The sequence below is a fragment of the Mauremys mutica genome, chromosome 14, assembly GCF_020497125.1.
Source record: "Mauremys mutica isolate MM-2020 ecotype Southern chromosome 14, ASM2049712v1, whole genome shotgun sequence".
In the NCBI taxonomy this organism is placed as follows: Eukaryota; Metazoa; Chordata; order Testudines; family Geoemydidae; genus Mauremys; species Mauremys mutica.
This window is the reverse complement of record NC_059085.1, coordinates 5626188-5640658: the sequence shown is the minus strand read 5'-3', so window position 1 is coordinate 5640658 and position 14471 is coordinate 5626188. Positions and strand designations below refer to the sequence as shown.

Below are 14471 nucleotides of genomic sequence, written 5' to 3'. Positions count from 1 at the left end.
AAACCGAGGCACAAACCGGTTATGAGAGTTCCGCAAGGACACCCAACAAATATGTGGCAGTCAAGAGTCAGATCCAGGTCTCCTGACTCCCCGTCCACTTGAACACGGTGGTCTGGGGGTTACGACAGACGTGCTCCTACAAATACACTTTCTGCCACTATTGTTTCCTTTATAACAGCCCAGCTCCGCACAGTTCTGCTGATACAGGGTGCTTCATAAGCTGTATCACGGGGGCTCAGCTGGTCACAGCCGGAATGTTCTGCTTAGCAAACTGCAGCATTTGCCAGGTTTTTAACATTTTTCACTAGAAACCAAACCCCAGATTTTCCTCAGCGTTTGTTTGGATTTTAGGATTTTCTGTTTGGTCTGCGATGCCTCTATGTCTCCCTAGCTCTTGCGGTTCTGGATGGTTTGTTCAAGGACACCTGAAGTGCTGCCCAACACTGGCTTTGCTATCCTGTGCTAGCAGAAGCCCCGATCCAACAGCCTTCAGTACCTCGAGAACCTGGAGAAGGACGTGATCCGTTCCCTTGTCATCACTGGGCAAAAAACAGGCTTAAAACCTTCAAATCTCATTTTATTTTCAATGTAGAATAATCCATACAACATGCCTTCTCCTGGAGCCCACTCAGTGACACGCAGAGACTTGGTGGGGGTGGGAGGGGGAGAGAGAAGAGGCTTCCCCCAACGTGCATGACATTCATTAAGAATTTCTTGTCCGAGTTCATTAAAATTACAGGGAGGCATGTCAGTGCCAAAAGTCCCCAATGTCTGAGGACCACACTAGCAGAGGTCAGCTAGTTGAGCCAGCAAAGTGACGCTTTCCCCCTTGTCTACACGAGGATTTTCCACCAACATTTCTCACTGGATCATGGGCTCAACTTGACCATTACAGAAAATACCCTACAGTAGACACAGCCACTAGCAACCTGCTGGGCCGAATCCTGCCTGGTGCTGGGTTCTCTGACTTGACTTACTTCACCAGATCCGGCTCTCACCAGAATCCTATTCAGATAAGCTCTGGCTGGGATTGGGCACCAAGGATACTACTTATCGCCTGTTTCTATAGCATGCTCCGGGGTAGTGCTGAGTGCTGGAAATGTGTCTCCTTTCTTATCCTTCGGCTGACAAGACCCAAGGACATGGAGATGGAGGGGAAGGACAGTCTGAGAGTGGCTTCCAAAGCTACCTATAAACAACATCCCTTAGTGCACCACTGGGACTCTTCCAAGCACTCATGCCATAACCAGGCACTGAGCACTTAACAGTGGGGTGCTCCGTGACACAGGTGCTGTAGGGTTGTCTCAGTTGCATTCATAAAAGCCCTTTCCTTCCCCATTAAAGTAGGGAGCAAATTCCTCATTGAAGATTTAATCGGATGGCGAAAGATTAACACACTGTCCAGCTGATTGTATGACAGCGTTCAGCGCGCCGGCCGTCTCCGGCTTTGCATTCCAGTACCCAGGAAGTGACACTCACCATCAGGTAAACCAAACCAGCAACTGGAAATATCACCTGGAGGCATCCGATGGACATTTATGAAGGCAAAAGCAGCAGCATGTGTGTTCCTGAAGTGGGGGTGTTAGCAAACTGCCTGGTGAGTCTTTGCTTTGACTGGCTGGGGGGTCGGGGCTGTCAGTATGCCCATGGAACACTCCCAGCAGGCACCGCGGGATTAAACGTGCCAGACGGGTGCTGCTGCAGGAGCTCTGAGCTCGTTCTCCTTGCCAGGGCCGTGCCCATGCTCTCCAAGGCAGCAGCGGCAGCATATGGTGACATCTGATAGCACATGCTGGATCCGTGGCTGAAGGCTGAGGCCTCTGGCTTAGAGAACAATAAGCATTCTCCGTTGCATATGGCTTCAAGCTGTGATCTCGTCACATCCCATAAGCTAAACAGGGTCAAACTAGGGCGGTGATTTCATGGGAAAACTCAAGGGCAGTAGGAAGTGGGGACTCAATAGGTGGCATTCTTCTCTCCAACGTCCCTGGAGAACCAGTGCCCCGCTTGGCTGGGGTGAGGGGCTGTGCTGCTGGAGCACTCATCTTTTGAATGAGATTTTAAACCATCTTATGGCACTTTTTGCACGAGTGAAGGCTGACAGTACTAGTGTCTTGGCCAAACACGCTCTGCCTAGACTCCCTTCCTGTAGTTCACCGTCACTTCACTTCTTGTCCTAAGGTTGTGCAGTCGTTCATCCCCTTCTGGAGAGCTGTCCCATCTCACTCTAGGGATGGCTGCACTTCTGTACTGGGCAAAGGGATTTCAGTTTGTGACGCCAGGCAAAAAGTGCTTCAGGGTCTCTCCTGGCTGAGAGGCAAGCCAGAGATGCAGGATTGCTATCACTTCTCGGTTGGGCTAACCGTCCCCTCCTTCACTAAACCTCCAGTACACCTATGCTGAGACAAGTTACGTGATCTAGGGCATGCTTATGTGTTGCTACACTAACGTGACTGTTTCAGCTACAATCCTGGCTCATTAGAAGTTCCCTGAATAAAAAACAGCTTCATGGTGCTACTGTACTCCTAGCTACAGGATATAACTATGATATGCTTTGGTCCTTCCTTGTGATACTGCTTATTTTAGGACAATCCATATTAGATTTGATCAGTCCCTTTTGGCCTTAAAATCTATGAAGATGGTTGACTGTAGAAAGTTACACCTCTTGGCAGGTGAAGAGCAGATTTTGCTAGTGTGTTTTTTAAACAAATTCTTTAAGCAGAAGGAAACTGTCCACGAGTCAGACGAGGACATAGTAATGCAAGACTTGGGATGATACACAATGAAGTCAACGCAGCCCGGCTTCTGGGAGGGTAAACCCTGCCTTTCTCATCTGCTTAGGAGGCTCTGAGAGTCAGGAAAGCTTTGGATGACGGAGACCCTGTTGAACATCATTTGCTTGGATTTTTAAAACGCTTTTGACAAGATCCCTCACCAGAGACTATTAAAGACAAAGAGCCAAGGGCTGAAGCGGAAGTGTCCCAAGGTGGCTCAGAACAAAACAGCTGCTACTCAGAGTCCGGGGAGGCTCATAGCAGGATACCCCAGGGAGCAGCATTTAATGGATTACCGACCTAGAGGAGCAAGTGGGCAGTGATGACAGAGCTATTTACAGCAGCTTTGGGAGAGCTCAGGGCGGGTGGAAGATGGGAGACTGAAGTGTACTTCAGAGGGAGGAAGAGATGGCTCAGCCCAGTTGGTGGGGGATGGGCTCCCACATCACTAAGGCACCCTTACAAGCGCCCACCTCCTGGCAGGATTCAAAGGGCTGCAGCTCTCTGCAGGGAGGAGTGGAGAAACACCAGTGGGGGCGAAGCGGAGAAGTCAGCCCTGCCACATTCCATCTGCAGGGCTGTCAGCCCGGCAGCTTTCACCAGCACACAATTCCTGGCAGTATTTTGGAAAACCAGCGCCACAGCATCCTCCGCACTCTCCTAAACAGGAGAAGGAAAGTGGTGCTTTCATGGCAACTTTCTACCCTGGGTCCTGCTAAGCTCAGCGTGCACAGCAGACTCCCTCTATCCACGTGGCTTTCCTATGCTAGGAGCAGGGTGGCTGGGACTCCGAGGCAGCAGGAGCAGCTCAAGGAGCTGCTGGTACAATTAGTGACGCAGTCCTGGCTGACAATTAGATCCTCTGTGTAGAGCTTTCCGTAAGCTAATCTAACATTCTTCATGGACTGTGTTCAAACGGAACAGGCAGCAATAAATAAGCCCATTGATATCAATGATTCTTGCATAACTGGCTGCAGACATGTGCTTTTGGGATTAAACACTTCCCCCCGCTCGGAGGCAGAGACCAGCACCGCCACAAACAGGCTAGGAGGGCACCTGGCTCAGGATCCTGCCCCTAATGGTACACCATGGCGAGCGGCAGCCTCGAACAGGAGCTAGTGGAGGTTGCTGGGCAGGAAGGGAGACCGCCCTGGGGATGAGTTGCTTGCTTATTTCAAGTCAAGCCTGCTGCAGTACAGCGGGAAACAAATCTTAGTGCCACAGCAAACTGCCAGGGAGGAAACACGGCACTGCAGGGAGCCGGAATCACCCCAGCAACCTTGGGGAGAGGGCTGGGACTGTTAACCGAACCCAGCTGTCCTGGCTAAGAGATGATGAACATTCAAGCAGGGCACAGGACTCTAGAGTCAAGGGCAAAAATATCCTTCCTCCTGCTCTCAGGGGGCAGCCGTGTCAGTCTGTATCCACAAAAACAACCAGGAGTCCAGTGGCACCTTCGAGACTAACAGATTTATTTGGGCATAAGCTTTCGTGGGTAAAAAAAACCTCATTTCTTCAGATCGTCTCCTCCTCCGGCTGTTACCCCTGACCCCACACCCCTTTCCTCTGGCTCTTCCTGTATGCAATAGCCCTGGGCAATAGTTATCACTCTCACAGATCCTGGGAGACAGGCCAGTCCTTGCTTACAGACAGCCTCCCAACCTGAAGCAAATACTCACCAGCAACCGCACACCATAAAACATAAACACTAACCCAGGAACCTATCCTTGCAACAAAGCCCAATGCCAGCTCTGTCCACATATCTATTCAAGTGACACCATCATAGGACCTAATCACATCAGCCACGCCATCAGGGGCTCGTTCACCTGCACATCTACCAACGTGATATATGCCATCATGTGCCAGCAATGCCCCTCTGCCATGTACATTGGCCAAACCGGACAGTCTCTACGCAAAAGAATAAATGGACACAAATCGGACATCAGGAATGGTAACATACAAAAGCCAGTAGGAGAACACTTCAGCCTCTCTAACCACTCAGTGACAGACTTGAAGGTGGCAATTTTGCAACAAAAAAACTTCAAAAACAGACTCCAAAGAGAGACTGCTGAACTCGAATTAATATGCAAATTAGATACAATTAACTCAGGCTTAAACAGAGACTGGGAATGGTTGGGTCATTACACTAATTGAATCTATTTCCCTATGTTAAGTTCTCCTCACACCTTCTATGGGTCATCTTAATTATCACTTCAAAAGGTTTTTTTTCTCCTGCTGATGACAGCTCATCTCAATTGATTAGACTCTTCCTGTTGGTATGGGTACAGAGAACATGAAAAGGTGGAAGTATGTATCAATATCTCCTGTCTGTGGGTTCCAGTCTATGCATCCGAAGATGTGAGCTGTAGCTCACGAAAGCTCATGCTGAAATAAATGTGTTAGTCTCTAAGGTGCCACAAGTACTCCTGTGCTTTTGACAGGGAATGCTACTACCACAGAGCTCTGAGCACGGAACACAAGTTCTAACCCCAGCTCCTCCGGCAGTTCTGTGCCCATCTCTCCCCACCCGTGCAGGGGGACAGATCCCAGCTACACGGGATGCCAGTAAGTTGCTGTGCAGAGGAGACGTATTATGCCAGTACTAAGGACGAGATTTTCAGAAGCACGCGGGGCTGCCCAGCTCTGCTCCCACTGAATGGCATTAGGAGCAGAGTTAGGCCAATACTGAAAATGTCACGAAGCACCATTCTCTTGTAAGCCACCGAATCAAAAGGGGAAGGAAGTTATTCAGGTTAAAAAAAGAGCCACATTAACTCGTCTGCCACAGGGACTGAGTGCCATTTCCGGCAGTGAGCCGGTAGCATTTATCCCCTCTGATGATGGTGGAATATGGTACTGTCACAGTTCAGGGCAACTGGCCCTGTATTTCCCCCTCTATAGTCCAGCAAGGGCCCCCCACTTTTAGGCTCTCTGCTCCTCAGGCATCACCTCTCTTCGGCAGCGACCTGCGGCACTCCCCCTCCTGACCAGGATTTTCCCAGGCTGCACAGTTCCCTGCCTGCACTGCGAATTCTCCAACAAGCTTGCCAAAACCAGTCTGCTTTTCCCGCTCCTCAGAGTTATAAAGGTAGCACAGAGCTTTTCCTACAAAGCACATTTATTCTCAAGGTGAAAGCATTACAGAGAAAACATATTAACCAATCCGAGAACCCACATGCCCGCTAATAAGCTTCCCAGAGATCTGGTAGGAGTCAGTCCTTCAAACCCCACACAGAGGTTTTCCTGTGGGCACACGTTCGTAAAACCTTTGGCTCAGAACAAGCACCACCCCTGATCTGAGAGTCACCCCTTTATACAGTTTGGGGGTTTGATCTTGGGACCCTGGGAGCAGGTGATCAGCAGGCCATGGGTTTCTTCTCAAGGCAGTTTCAAAAGGAAGGGTCTGGCGATGGGAATTTGCATTTCCCACGAAACCCACTCAGCTTCAAGTTCTCTCTTGTCCTGCACACATGTTGGTTCCTTGAAGCTCATAACACTTTCCAAGGTTTACACTGTCCTAGAGCCGCTACAGACGATCCCACAGTAACACAAACATTTGCATTTTTAATACGATGAGCTACTAAGATACTTAATTCCCTTGGGTTTGTCCAGAACATTGCAGGAACGTCCAGTGGGCACGCCGAAGGGATTCCCCGACTCCCCCCCCCTCCGAACGCCCAGCGGGCACGCCAAAGGGATTCCCCGGCTCCCGCCCCCTCCGAACGCCCAGCGGGCACGCCGAAGGGATTCCCCGGCTCCCTCCCCACCCCCGAACGCCCAGCGGGCACGCCGAAGGGATTCCCCGGCTCACCCCCCCCCCCGAATGCCCAGCGGGCACGCCAAAGGGATTCCCCGGCTCCCGCCCCCTCCGAACGCCCAGCGGGCACGCCAAAGGGATTCCCCGGCTCCCTCCCCACCCCCCGAACGCCCAGCGGGCACGCCGAAGGGATTCCCCGGCTCCCGCCCCCTCCGAACGCCCAGCGGGCACGCCGAAGGGATTCCCCGGCTCCCGCCCCCTCCGAACGCCCAGCGGGCACGCCGAAGGGATTCCCCGGCTCCCCCGCCCTCCAAACGCCCAGCGGGCACGCCGAAGGGATTCCCCGGCTCCCCCCCCCTCCGAACGCCCAGGGGCACGCCGAACGGCTTCCCCGGCTCCCACCCCACCCCACCGCCCAGCGGGCACGCCGAAGGGATTCCCCGGCTCCCTCCCCACCCCCCGAACGCCCAGCGGGCACGCCGAAGGGATTCCCCGGCTCCCGCCCCCTCCGAACGCCCAGCGGGCACGCCGAAGGGATTCCCCGGCTCCCGCCCCCTCCGAACGCCCAGCGGGCACGCCGAAGGGATTCCCCGGCTCCCTCCCCCTCCGAACGCCCAGCGGGCACGCCGAAGGGATTCCCCGGCTCCCCCCGCCTCCGAACGCCCAGCGGGCACGCCGAAGGGATTCCCCGGCTCCCTCCCCCTCCGAACGCCCAGCGGGCACGCCAAAGGGATTCCCCGGCTCCCTCCCCACCCCCCGAACGCCCAGCGGGCACGCCGAAGGGATTCCCCGGCTCCCGCCCCCTCCGAACGCCCAGCGGGCACGCCGAAGGGATTCCCCGGCTCCCGCCCCCTCCGAACGCCCAGCGGGCACGCCGAAGGGATTCCCCGGCTCCCTCCCCCTCCGAACGCCCAGCGGGCACGCCGAAGGGATTCCCCGGCTCCCCCCGCCTCCGAACGCCCAGCGGGCACGCCGAAGGGATTCCCCGGGTCCCCCCCCCACCGAACGCCCAGCGGGCACGCCGAAGGGATTCCCCGGCTCCCCCCCCCTCCGAACGCCCAGCGGGCACGCCGAAGGGATTCCCCGGCTCCCTCCCCCTCCGAACGCCCAGCGGGCACGCCGAAGGGATTCCCCGGCTCCCCCCGCCTCCGAACGCCCAGCGGGCACGCCGAAGGGATTCCCCGGCTCCCTCCCCCCCCGAACGCCCAGCGGGCACGCCGAAGGGATTCCCCGGCTCCCTCCCCCCCCGAACGCCCAGCGGGCACGCCGAAGGGATTCCCCGGCTCCCTCCCCCCCCCCAACGCCCAGCGGGCACGCCGAAGGGATTCCCCGGCTCCCTCCCCCCCCCCCCCCAACGCCCAGCGGGCAAGCCGAAGGGATTCCCCGGCTCCCTCCCCCCCCCCAAACGCCCAGCGGGCACGCCGAAGGGATTCCCCGGCTCCCTCCCCCCCCGAAACGCCCAGCGGGCACGCCGAAGGTTTTCCCTGGCTCCCCCCCCCCCCGAACGCCCAGTGGGCACGCTGAAGGGATTCCCCGCCCCCCCCCCCCCCCAACGCCCAGCGGGCACGCCGAATATATTCCCCGGCTCCCTCCCCCCCCCCCAACGCCCAGCGGGCACGCCGACGGGATTCCCCGGCTCCCTCCCCCCCCCCCAACGCCCAGCGGGCAAGCCGAAGGGATTCCCCGGCTCCCTCCCCCCCCCAAACGCCCAGCGGGCACGCCGAAGGGATTCCCTGGCTCCCCCCCCCAAACGCCCAGCGGGCACGCCGAAGGGATTCCCTGGCTCCCCCCCCCGAACGCCCAGCGGGCACGCCGAAGGGATTCCCTGGCTCCCCCCCCCGAACGCCCAGCGGGCACGCCGAAGGGATTCCCCGGCTCCCCCCGAACGCCCAGCGGGCACGCCGAAGGGATTCCCCGGCTCCCTCCCCCTCCGAACGCCCAGCGGGCACGCCGAAGGGATTCCCCGGCTCCCCCCGCCTCCGAACGCCCAGCGGGCACGCCGAAGGGATTCCCTGGCTCCCCCCCCCCCGAACGCCCAGCGGGCACGCCGAAGGGATTCCCCGGCTCCCTCCCCGCCCCCAACGCCCAGCGGGCACGCTGAAGGGATTCCCCGGCTCCCCCCGAACGCCCAGCGGGCACGCCGAAGGGATTCCCCGGCTCCCCCCGAACGCCCAGCGGGCACGCCGAAGGGATTCCCCGGCTCCCCCCGAACGCCCAGCGGGCACGCCGACAAGATCTCCCGGCTTCCCATCCACAGCTAACGCAGCATGGAAGCGGCTCCTCCACACGCAGTCGCACAGGGCAAGTGACCCCATGCCTATCACTCTTTCCACGCCCAACCCCACCCACCGTGGAGTTGCCTCTGGTCACAGATCCCCACATCAGCCCCGGGGGGCTAACACCCTGGCTTGAGCACCTCTGGGGGCAATTACCGCCAGTCAGGGCCAAAATCCCATGATCCAGTCAGTCCTGGGGGGAAGGAGAAGAGCCCTTCATTGCCCTCCACGCTGACGGTCTGCTCTGCCCCAGCCCTCTGCGGTGCTGCTCAGCACTGCCTTGGCCTTCAGACAAGCCTCCTGGGCAAGGTCGGGGCAGCGGAGCAGGGCTCTCCGCAGGCCACAGGGCAGCGAGGAGCCAGTTTCTATGGCTGCAGGCTAGGATGCACATCAAGCAGCCAGGGCTGCAGAAGCAAGAACTGCCCTGGAAAGCTTCCTGGGAACCCCTGTGTAGGGAGCCAGGAAGGCAGCTGTGACGAGCCTGGTGACCTCTGACACTCCCCTCACACGCCTACGCGCTGGAGCAGGCATTTTAAGGCCAATATAATTCTGGTCCTCCCTCCCTCCCCCCACCCTCGATCAAAACCAAGGGCTCATTTTCCATAAATAGAAACTCTGACATTTTGCTGGCCAACGCCTTGTTCCCTGGAGCAGAGTCTGAAGCAAACTGCTGGCCGCTTGCAGGCCTGGTTTTGATTAGCCAGGATGGGATTGTGTTGTTGTTTTTGTGTGCACTAGCATTGGGAAATCTGGAAACATTTTGCATTAAAGGAACAGCGCACACATCACCCCTCTGCGTGAGGCAGACGGGTGCGCCCCTGCTTTGCCTCTGCATCTTTCCTAACTCCATCTCTGGGTCTGAGTCTCAGTCTGTTGGGTGGGAACAGAAACAAACAGTGCTCCCACCCCCACCCCCCAGAGAGACAGTGGGAACAAGCTGGTCCCTAGTGGTTACAGCGAGGATCCGTGGGAACCCAGGACCCAGCTCCACATGGAGCAATAACAAAGAGCAGCATGTGGGCAGGAAAACTTGCTCCCGGCCAGCACTTTGGTGATGTGACTGATCTCCCTCGTGTCTGGGAATCAAAAGCTCTGGTCCAACCTGGGTGCACTGGAAGGAATTTTGAGGGCTCCCCAGAGTTTGGCAAACCCACCCCCTATTTAGGTGTAGACAGCCTGCTGGGAGTCAGGGCTCCTGGGTTATATTCCAGGCAGCCAGGCAACTCCACTCCCAGCCCCTGGGGATCCCAGTTTTCCCCCAGGGAAGTGGGGATAAGCCTGCCCCACTGGGGTGTACTGAAGTGCCCTCCTGTTTGCAGGGACCCCTGAACTTGTGGGGTGGAAGGTGCTACAGAGAGGTTGTCCCAATGCATGATCGGGGGGTTGTGGCGGGGAGCAGCCTCTACAGAGGGAACCATTTACCCTCTGTAAGCACATCGAAGAGCTTTCACGGCCTGTCCCCATGCACTGGCACTCAGGTACAAGCCAGCCTGCCCAGCCTACAATACAGGAGTCAGTCCCTCCCAAGCTGCCGCTGGGGACGTTGGTCCCACCTGAGGTGTCCAACCCCTGGCAGGTGAAGGGAATCTGCCCCCTGCAGCCACGGCTGGGGGCTCAGCTCCCCGCCTGCCAGGAGAGCAGTAGGCGGCCTCGCCGTAAGCTCCACATGCTCCACCGTGAGGCAGAGCCGAAGTCAGCAGCAGGCAGACACTTTGCAGGGGCACCTCCAGCAAGGGCCAGCACCTCCACAGCTGCAGCAGCTCTTTGTTACCACACACACTTGGGGCTAAGCCCTTCAGCTTAGACAGTCACTGGAGGAATTTTCCACCTCGGTTGGTGGAGGGGTTGCTTTGCATTCGAGGCCATTTATAGGCACGAACGTACTGTTTACAGACAAAGCCTGGGCCCCCTTCACCTTAAATGCCCACGTCTAATCTCTGCAGACCCTGGTGCATTTGCGGTGGGGAGACACGGCCTGCTGCACAACTCCATAGAGAACTTCAGAGAGCGCCGGCAGCGGAGGAGCAGCAGCTGGGTTCCGCCCTCCCTTTTCGATTGCCAGGATCGCAGCCCAGGCTTCAGGCACAGCACTGTCTGCCCTGCTGCAGGGCCCGAAAGCTTCTGAAGACAATACTGGGGGAGGGGCAGGGAAGAGGAGAGAACAACTGGCCAAAGCGCATCAAGCAACCAAGTGCAGCTGCTAGCCCCATAACAACAGCCAACAGCTGAAGCCATCAGCACAGTGACTCCCAGATCACATGCCAGGGCCATGGGAAACGCAGAGCAGATCTCCTCTGGGGAAGGGTTTCCACTGAGTGAAGGACAGCGGAGAACAGGAGTCTGTAACATGGTAGATGGGGAAGTGGGAGGGGAAGGCGCATGGGAAAACAGGTGGCTTTAACTAACCGAGCAATCCTGGAGATTCCTGGGAGGGGGTCTAGAGAAACAAGACTCTTGGCAGGAGGGCAGGAAAAGCGAGAGCGTGGCCATCCTGCCATGCGTATTCTCTGCTCTGCCATTCCCGCCCCTCACCTTGGCACCGCAGGCCAGCGCACAGCTTTTCGGATTTGCCACTACTGCAGCTCACAACGAAGCAGGCTTGATGCAATCATCCAGGGGGCATCTGCATAGCTAGGGGTGAGCTGGCACACCAGGCTGCAGACTGGGTTAAGTTCCCGCACTTCAGTCTTCGAGGGGAAATGAGCTGGAGGCTGTAATCTGGTCGGTCTCTCCCTACTTGGAGAGCAGTGCAGTGAGCTGCCTTGTGAGTGTAGACGCCCAAGTCAAGTAGGAAGGTTACAGAGAAGGATTTTGATCCAGGCGGCAGAGCTGGGGGTGGGAGGAGATTGTGCTGATTCTGTCTGCACTACATCTGGTTCTAGCTGATACTCTCTGCTTCTTGCTTTCCATTAACATTGGAATCCATTCAGGGACTTGTCTGAGAATTTGAGAGTTCAATGGCACAGTCACACACCCGGAGTGAGAGAGGTGGGGGTCTTCCAGCCACCTCCCCTTGCCCCCAAACTGCCTGGGAGCAGGAGCAGTGCCACAGAAACGGGAGCCGGGTGCATCTCCCTGGGGGTGGCACGTCACGCAGGAAGATGGATGGAAGTCTCAATGTCATGCAGATCCCAAAGTGCTGAGGGACAGAGAGCGGAAGCAGGACACTGCAGGATCATGCCATACAGGATCCATAGCACTAGCAGAAGCAGCTGCACTTGTTGGCATGGTGAAGGTCTAGGAGTAGATTCCAGCAGACACCCTAATCCCTCCCCTCCCTGCAGTCAGGGCCCAGATTCTGCTAACATTGATTCCCAGGTGTCGATCCCACCACCATGACTAGATGCACTGACTACAAAGGCTTGGTAGTGCCCCATTTGGTAGTGTTTGCAAGACCCTTCGGGTGCGTCGACACTGCAGCTGGGGCTGCGAGGGGCAGCTCGTGGAGCTGTATTCTGCTTAGCTTGCTAAAAACAGAGAGAGGCTGCAGCAGCGCTGGCTTTGGAGCAGGCTGCACAAGGGGAACAGGTGGGCTTGTACTGCATCCTCACTCCTAATCTTAGCAAGCTAGACAGACTGCAGCTCGCGCAGGCCCGTTTCCCGGAGCTGCCATTCACACCTAAGGCTGCAGCTCTTCGGGTTGGGACTGAGCCTTGCTGATCGGCTCCTCAGGGACTGGCCCATTTTAGAACCGTACTAGGCACTAAATAACCAATGATAAGCCAGGAACTCGCTGGCTTCTGCCTCATGCCTTAGAAGGTCTTTTTGGAGAGGAAGCCAGTCTTTTTCGAAAGGAGCATCAACTTCAAAAAACCAAACCCAGAGGTGATTTCAAATGTACTGTTGTGACAAGCAGCACCAAGATCCAGCAGGTCTGTTCTCTCTCCTTTGTTATAAGCAGTTTAGTTGTTTGTGGATTGTACAGTGCTCTGCATCGACCCAGTGTCAGTTACTCCTTCCGTCTGCCTGGGTCTTTCATCCAGCAATGGTGGAGAGAAAAGCCATAAAAAAATACAGGAAAACGTGTCAGCCACTGAGGAGCAGGTGGAGCGGCTGAACTGTTTCGGGTGCGGAAGTGACTAGATTTCAAGCCCAGGAGCCCTTACGACAAGGTTTCAGAAAGTAAATCTATTTAGCAGGTTCGGCTGTACAGCTACAGCTGCTTGTCATCTTGCAGCTTTGTAGGGCAGAGGCTGCTCCTGGAGGAGGGAACTCGTTGCCTTGAAAGCCTGTTCTCGTTCCGAGGAAGGGGCAGAGAAGGGCTGTGATGCTCGAGAGAAGCAGCACAAGGTGAGATGATGTGAAATTGCCGGCTGGGGCATGCCGTGACAGCCAGAGGCTGGCCAGGGACGGGATGCAGCAGAGTGCACGGAGGCGGTGCCTCGTAGCTGGCAAGAGGCAGGACCGCCCAATACAAGCATTAAAAGAAATTGTAATGTGAACCAAGGTAAGTGAGGGGCATCCCTGTGCACAGGGCCCCATTGCCAGTGCACGTACCCTGTGTCACTGGTAGAGCTAGCACTGGGTCTCCTTGTCCTTGGGCTGCCACCGTCACATGGTAGAGCAGCTTGCATATACTTAAGATCTTAAGAGCGATGCCGGCAGGAGTCCTGTGCTCCTGGTAGGGTCACCCATGGCGGTAAGGTTGAAGGTGAGGTACCAGACAAAGTGCAGCCCAGCACAACACAACCCAGTACAAGACCTCGACGGCAGAACAGGTGGATGAAGCAGGATCACCTCTCAACGGCTGCAACGGAGAAGAAACCCCCGGTTGTCTTGGACCTCCTTGCCACCAGACACAGGTGCCTCGTCTGCCAAGGTGTGTGTGGCTGCTGGTGAGCATTAGCTCCCCCTACATTAAACTACTCACACACAGGCTTCTTTCACAGGAAGAACTTCTCCCCCACCCCTACCCATAGAAGTCCTGCGGCAATGGGCGAGTGGCGATGAGGATAGGTGACGTGATCACCAGGAGTCCTTAATCACAGACCCACACGCAGGCAGTGACCACAGATGGTCGTCATGTGCCCCTGGACCAGGAGGGGGACATTTTCGGCTGCAGCAGTCATGAACCCCTCTGCTCACCCCATATGGGGAAGGAGGTAGAAAATGTGTCACAAACATAGGCTGCCCCACCATACCTGACTGGAGAACCCCGTCCAGAGGAATCACGCCCAATGCGGTCGAAAACCAAAAATGTTTCTTGCAACTTGGAATGTCTGTGCCCTACTAGACGAATTAAAAAGTGAAAGACCCAAACGCAGACCAGCAATTGTCACCCAAGAACTCTCGAGGTACAACATTGACATCGCTGCTCTCTGCGAAACAAGACGGGCAGATGAAGGCCACTTGCGGGAAGAGGGCGGCGGTTACACTTTCTTCTGGAAAGGAAAACCAGCAAGCGACAGGCGAATACACGGTGTTGGTTTTGCAATCAAAACCTTCTAGTCAGCCGCCTGACTGAGCTCCCTGTCAGCATCAATGAGCGCCTTATGACCCTCCACATCCAACTGGTCAATAAGTCATTTGCCACTATCATGGGTGTATATGCACCAACTCTTGATGCTGAAGAACAGAAAGAATCCTACACGGACCTTGATAAAATGTTGTCATCCACTCCAAAAGCAGGTAAGATAATCCTCTTAGGGGACTTTAACGCAGGTG

General features: G+C 56.4%; 1 protein-coding gene across 1 annotated transcript in view; it reads right to left on the bottom strand.

Annotated features, from left to right (window-relative positions):
- Positions 1 to 14471, bottom strand: part of VAC14 (VAC14 component of PIKFYVE complex) — a 203216-nt gene that overhangs the window by 28935 nt on the left and 159810 nt on the right. The gene's annotated exons all lie outside the window — the stretch shown is intronic.